This window comes from Palaemon carinicauda, chromosome 39 (genome assembly GCF_036898095.1).
Source record: "Palaemon carinicauda isolate YSFRI2023 chromosome 39, ASM3689809v2, whole genome shotgun sequence".
Classification (NCBI taxonomy): Eukaryota; Metazoa; Arthropoda; class Malacostraca; order Decapoda; family Palaemonidae; genus Palaemon; species Palaemon carinicauda.
The window spans coordinates 47,264,008-47,271,507 of NC_090763.1; the positions used below are offsets into that span (position 1 = coordinate 47,264,008).

The following is a 7,500-nucleotide window of genomic DNA, read 5'->3' on the forward strand; positions in this document are numbered from 1 at the left end:
TGCTTGTTAATGTATTCTAACACCCGTCTAAATTAATGTTTGCATGATTAATGATAATAATAATAAGGGACAACAAGATCAGCACTACTATATAATTGTGACCAATTTAAGCCGAAAAGATCACTCAAAATCCCATTCCAGTCTGCTAGAGATTTCATGTAAATCTTGCTTGAGTGTGATACATCAGGGACAGGCTGGTCAGTCTTCATGATTTTATTAAACAAGAGGCTATAGCCTCTTGTTTAATAATTTCACGTAAGAACTAATCAAATCATTTATTCTTGCCAAAGTAAATATATACAGTTATTATATCAAACTATAAACCTTTTTTGTTTAAAAACCTCATTATGTACTGCATTTTTTTTTCTTAGGAAGTATTGCGCGACAAATTCCAACTAATATAAAATCCTCATGTTAGTTTTCTTGGCTCTAGGTTTCATAATGATATTATTCTTAGTCTTTTTATATATTGCACATTTACAGTAAAATTATATTTATCCTCATTTCACTTTGGATTTTTTTTTAAGAACAGATGATTAAAAAAGTAATATATAACAACTATAGTCCATTTCTTTTAGCGAGGCAGATTTGCACCGACTCGCAGCGGTGCCCTTTTAGCTCGCAAAAGTTTCCTGATCGCTGATTGGTTAGAATTATCCTGTCCAACCAATCAGCGATCAGGAAACTTTTCCGAGCTAAAAGGGTATCGCTGCGAGTCGGTGCAAATATGCCTCGCTAAAAGAAATTGACTATAGTTAGCCTTAGAAAGATATAATTTACTTTTCTTATGCTGTTACTTTTCTTGTTCGGAAATTCATGTTTGATTCCTTTATAGAAAATGGAAACTTATTCTATAAATACGGTGAAATGTAAAAAGAAAACGTGTCACATTTTCTATGCTCTTCGAGATGGTTTAATCAATGGTTTTACTTTGTTGTTTTATGTTCTAAAATCTGTCTACAGTAATAATACGTATGGAATGTTTATGGATAAAATTTAAAATCCTTTGTTCAAAACTTTCCATTTACTATTAACTATTAACTATTTACTATTAACCGCGAAATTAATATTCATATTGTAAATAATTTTTCTTCCTTATTTGTTGATAGTAACATTATATTCTGGGAAAATATCTCGCGGGTGTATTCATTTCACAAGAATGAGCACACAGAGAGAGAGAGAGAGAGAGAGAGAGAGAGAGAGAGAGAGAGAGAGAGAGATGTAGGTTATCTGTTAGTTGTGGATAACCGAATTTTATCATAATTGTATCTGGTCTTGAAATCAAGACCAGATAATATGCCAAACAGTATACTTATTCTACTTTGATTTATACAGTTAAGTATACGACAACAACAACAACAACAACAGCCGTTTCTAGAGAAAAGCAGTACCAAGGCCCCAGACATTACTGGGGTTTGGCCAGTTTTCATCACCACGCTGGCCACAGCGGATGGTGATGATCATGGTAGGAGACTAGTCTGATCGCTCACAGCAAAGCAACATGGTATGGCTGGATGAACTTGACTAGTAAAGCTCTGCTGATCATGTCGATACACAAGCTTTATCTCCACTTGGAAAGAGATGGCTAAGTATATTCGACACACTTTGTTGCTTATTCAACAAACAAACAAACTGAGGTCAAATGGCTGAGGCTTCAGATCCAGACGACAGCTACACACGACACAGCCTCTCTATCGAGAAACTAATATCCTAGCAATATTGCTACCCAGAAAGGCTGTTAGTTAAAGACCTGGAGCCTCCCTATCGAGCAACCAATATCCTAGCGATATTGCTACCCAGAAAATGTGTCTAAAGACTGTTAGTTATCGATCTGGAGCCTCTCTATCGAGAAACCAAGATCCTAGCGATATTGCTACCCATAAAATGGATCTAGAGGCTGTTAGTTACCGATCTGGAGCCTCTCTATCGAGAAACCATGATCCCAGCGATATTGCTACCCATAAAATGGATCTAGAGGCTGTTAGTTACCGATCTGGAGCCTCTCTATCGAGAAACCAAGATCCCAGCGATATTGCTACCCATAAAATGGATCTAGAGGCTGTTAGTTACCGATCTGGAGCCTCTCTATCGAGAAACCAAGATCCCAGCGATATTGCTACCCATAAAATGGATCTAGAGGCTGTTAGTTACCGATCTGGAGCCTCTCTATCGAAAAACCAATATCCCAGCGACATTGCTACCTAGTAAATGGGTCTAGAGGCTGTTAGTTACCGATCTGGAGCCTCTCCATCGAGAAACCAATATCCCAGCGACATTGCTACCCAGTAAATGGGTCTAGAGGCTGTTAGTTACCGATCTGGAGCCTCTCCATCGAGAAACCAATATCCCAGCGACATTGCTACCTAGTAAATGGGTCTAGAGGCTGTTAGTTACCGATCTGGAGCCTCTCCATCGAGAAACCAATATCCCAGCGACATTGCTACCCAGTAAATGGGTCTAGAGGCTGTTAGTTACCGATCTGGAGCCTCTATCGAGAAACCAATATCCTAGCGGTATTGCTACCCAGAAAATGGGTCTACAGGCTGTCAGTTACAGGTCTGGAGCCTCTCTACCGAGAATCCAATACCCCAGCGGTATTGCTACCCAGAAAATGGGTCTACAGGCTGTCAGTTACAGGTCTGGAGCCTCTCTACCGAGAAACCAATACCCCAGCGGTATTGCTACCCAGAAAATGGGTCTACAGGCTGTTAGTTACAGATCTGGAGCCTCTCTATCGAGAAACCAATATCCTAGTGATATTGCTACCCAGATAATGGGTCTAAAGGCTGTTAGTTACAGATCAGGAGCCTCTCTATCGAGAGACCAATATCCTAGCGATATTGCTACCCAGAAAATGGGTCTAAAGGCTGTTAGTTACAGGTCTGGAGCCTCTCTATCGAGAAACCAATATCCTAGCGATATTGCTACCCAGAAAATAGGTCTAAAGGCTGTTAGTTACAGATCTGGAGCCTCTCTATCGAGAAACCAATATCCCAGCGATATTGCTACCCAGAAAATGGGTCTAAAGGCTGTTAGTTTCAGATCTGGAGCCTCTCCATCGAGAAACCAATATCCCAGCGATATTGCTGCCCAGAAAATGGGTCTAAAGGCTGTTAGTTTCAGATCTGGAGCCTCTCCATCGAGAAACCAATATCCTAGCGATATTGCTACCCAGAAAATGGGTCTAAAGCCTGTTAGTTACAGATTTGGAGGCCGGTCTGAAATGCAGTAGTACCTGGGTCTAGTCACGCATGCATATTGGAATTTCCAATGGCAAAATAATCTTATATTTCTTTTTTTCATCTCCCAAATTATGTTTTTTAGTGTCAGCTACCGTGTATGCTTACGGAACGAGACAAATGGATATATTATATACTTTGTCATCATTACACGTAATAGAAGTAGGTTAGGTTAGGTTTTTAGTTGTTCAAGGAAATTTAAAATTTATTAGACATAGTTTTACCATTGGATAAAATTTTGTTTTTAAATTATCAATAGTATGTCTCTTTAAAACATACAATGGAAAATTAAATAAGCAACCATAAATACACAAAATAAAGAACGAGAGAGAGAGAGAGAGAGAGAGAGAGAGAGAGAGAGAGAGAGAGAGAGAGAGAGAGAGAGAGAGAGAGTTTATTTTTGCAGTGGTGCTAATTACAAGGTGAAGTATAGTACAATTAGCTAATATAACGCACTATTCTCCCAGCCATGAACATAATAATAACGACTCATTACAATGTTTGTCATGCAATCCATTAACTTTGCCTTGTCATCTATCAAAGAAATGCTCGGGGGCATGGTATACAATCAAGATAATGAAAGGAAAAGTGAATTTATATAGAAATATCTTTGAAATTATTTGAAAGCATATGGAAAAATTATTGATTTATTCTTTTCAACTTTTATATTATTATTATTATTATTATTATTATTATTATTATTATTATTATTATTATTATTATTATTATTATCTAAGCTACAACCCTAATCGGAAAAGCAGGATGCTATGAGACTAACGGCTTCAACAGGGAAAAATAGCTCAGCGATGAAACGAAATAAGGAAATAAATAGCCTACAAGAGAAGTAATGAATAATTAATGTAAAATATTTCAAGACAATTAATAACGTTAGATTAGATATGTCATATATAAACTATGAAGAGAAATTCATGTCAGTCCGTTCAACCCAAAAACCGTTTTATTATCGTTTATAAAACGAAATTGCGATGGAAGATTAAATTAACCTACGATAGTTATCGCCCTGAAAAGAAGGCTCTCTGGGAAGAAGGGAAATTTTACAAATCATATCATCCCAAATGAAGAAGGCTGTGAAGGGAAATTTTCCTATGGACGGAAAATAAAGAAAAAAAAAACCGTAGACAGTTTGTTTACCGTTTATAAAACGAAATTGCGATGGAAGTTTAAATTAACCTACGATAGTTATCGCCCTGAAAAGAAGGCTCACTGCAAAGAAGGGAAATCTCTCAAATCATATGATCCTGAATGAAGAAGGCTGTGAAGGGAACTTTCCTATGGACGAAAAAAAAACCGTAGACAGTTTTATTACCGTTTATAAAACGAAATTGCGATTGCAGCTTAAATTAACCTACGATAGTTATCGCCCTGAAAAGAAGGCTCACTGGGAAGAATGGAAATTTCTCAAATCATATCATCCCAAATGCGGAATGCTGTGTAGGGAAACTATCCTATGGACGAAAAAAAAAACCGTAGACAGTTTTATTATCGTTTATAAAACGAAATTGCGATGGCAGTTTAAATTAACCTACGATAGTTATCACCCTGAAAAGAAGGCTCACTGGGAAGAATGGAAATCTCTCAAATCATATCACACCAAATGAAGAAGGCTGTGAAGGGAAACTTTCCTATGGACGAAAAAAAAAAAACCGTAGACAGTTTTATTACCGTTTATAAAACGAAATTGCGATGGAAGTTTAAATTAACCTACGATAGTTATCGCCCTGAAAAGAAGGCTCACTGGGAAGAAGGGAAATCTCTCAAATTATATGATCCTGAATGAAGAAGGCTGTTAAGGGAAACTTTCCTATGGACGAAAAAGAAAAAAAAAAACCGTAGACAGTTTGTTTACCGTTTATAAAACGAAATTGCGATGGAAGTTTAAATTAACCTATGATAGCTATCGCCCTGAAAAGAAGACACTGCGAAGAAGGGAAATCTCTCAAATCATATCATTCCAAATGAAGAAGGCTGTGAAGGGAAACTTTCCTATGAACGGAAAAAAAAACAGTTTTATTATCTTTTATAAAAACGAAATTGTGAATATAGTTTAAATTAACCTACGATAGTTATCAACCTGAAAAGAAGGCTCACTGCGAAGAAGGGAAATCTCTCAAATCATATCACACCAAATGATGAAGGCTGTGAAGGGAAACTTTCCTATGGACGGAAAATAAAAGAAAAAACGTAGACAGTTTTATTATCGTTTATAAAACGAAATTGCGACGGAAGTTTAGAAGTTTAAATTAACCTACGACAAGTTATCGCCCTGAAAAGAAGGCTCACTGCGAAGAAGGGAAATCTCTCAAAGCATATCATCCCAAATGAGGAATGCTATGAAGGGAAACTTTCCTATGGAAGGAAAATAAAAGAAAAAACCGTAGACAAACCGCGCTCTTAACAGGAGCAATAACCTATGATAGTTATCGCCCTGCTCATCGTTATCACACTAAAAGAAGGCTCACTGCGAAGAAGGGAAATCTCTCAATATATCATCCCAAATGAAGAAGGCTGTGAAGGGAAACTATCCTATGGACGAAAAAAAAAACCGTAGACAGTTTTATTACGGTTTATAAAACGAAATTGCGATGGAAGTTTAAATTAACCTACGACAAGTTATCGCCCGGAAAAGAAGGCTCACTGGGAAGAAGGGAAATCTCTCAAACTATATCCATCCCTAATGAAGAAGGCTGTGAAGGGAAACTTTCCTGTGGAGGGAAAATAAAAGAAAAATGGTAGAAAAACCGCGCCCTTAACAGGAGCAAGTTCAACCAGGCGGGGGCACCGCGGGCCGTCGTCGGTAGGTGGCTGAGCCCAGTGTTGCCAAGTTTGGCCTTTTTTTCAGGCCATAAAAACCTCAAATTTGGCCTTTTTAAAAAATGGTTGGCATTCAGTAATATGAAAAAAGGTGGGTCTTAAATACTATATATTTGGCCTTTTTCTACAAATGGGTTGGCCTTTTAAGGCTTCTCTTGATTAGAAGTTGGCCTTTTCCCATCTAGAAAACCTGGCAACCCTGGCTGAGCCCTCTGAGAGAGTCACTCAGAGTCAGCATTGGCAGTGTGACTATGGCCGTGGATGAAAGTGGTGGTGTGTGTGCAATTCGTCCGTACGTGCGTAGGCGTCAACTGTTCCACCTCTAATTGCTTGTTAGACCTTCGGGACAACGCCGTTAATGAGTGATAGAGGGACAGATACCTTCATCTCACGCCATTGTGAGTATTTAATGTTTATATTTTTGCATGTGCGTCAATATTTTTATATTAATTTCAAAATTGTGTTCGTAAATAGACATGGACATGTAGGCCTAGTATCATAAAATGATTGGTTAATGGGTTTAAGTTTCAATATATAGTGTACATACACTCAATTCGGTTTTTATTGTTGTTTACAAATCTTTGTAATCAAGTTTCAAAAGTTCTTTTGTCAATATTTTTACATTAATTTCAAAATTGTGTTCATAAATAGACATGGACATGTAGGCCTAGTTTCAAAAAGTGATTGGTTAATGGGTTTAAATTGCAATATATACATACACTCTCTAGTCGGTTTTTATTGTCGTTTACAAATATTTGTAATCAAGTTTCAAAAGTTCTTTTAAAACCTGTTGCGTGTGGCTGAACGATGACAAACTATGACTTACTGTGCCGGTAACATAGGTCTAGGCCAAGGCGGTTTAAAGTTTGGCAGATTTTGCAAATTCATTTGAGAATTGACTTTAAACTGCGCAAGACTGATTATCGATTTTATCTTTAGGTCGTTTTTCTCTCCTTATATGTAAATTATATATATTTCTACATATCATTATACGTTTTAGTGTCTTAACGGGAGGGTACTTGGAAAAATTAAAAAATGCGGTTTTTATCATGTCAACTGACATATATACGTTAGAATTTATTCGTGCTAACAGTCATATATATCTTTAGATCTTTAGTTTATGTGATGGTATAACCCTAAGCGTTTTTATTGTCACAGGTACATGATACTGTGTATACGATTGTTATTACACTTAAATGATTTTCGGTGTTTGTTATAATACATCGTTGGTGGTAGCCTATGTTTACTCTTTTCTGATTGTTTACAAATACTCTCTTCTCAGCCCAGTTTAACATTTGACTATATCTGCATATTTATCAAATGCAATTCTACTTCCCTAGAAAACTGATCATGGGTATATGTGTATGATTAGGCGGGTCGTTGTCATTGTTTAATCTTGAAGAAAGTCACTGCCATGAAAAGTTACTGT

At 37.1% G+C, this 7,500-nt stretch overlaps 1 protein-coding gene across 1 annotated transcript in view; it reads left to right on the plus strand.

Annotated features, from left to right (window-relative positions):
* Positions 1-6,308: 6,308 nt before the first annotated feature.
* fray (frayed) overlaps positions 6,309-7,500 on the plus strand; it is a 506,360-nt gene continuing 505,168 nt past the window's right edge. The window contains exon 1 of the mRNA XM_068362883.1: positions 6,309-6,469. The gene's annotated coding sequence lies outside the window, so the exon portion shown is untranslated. The remainder of the gene's footprint in view (positions 6,470-7,500) is intronic.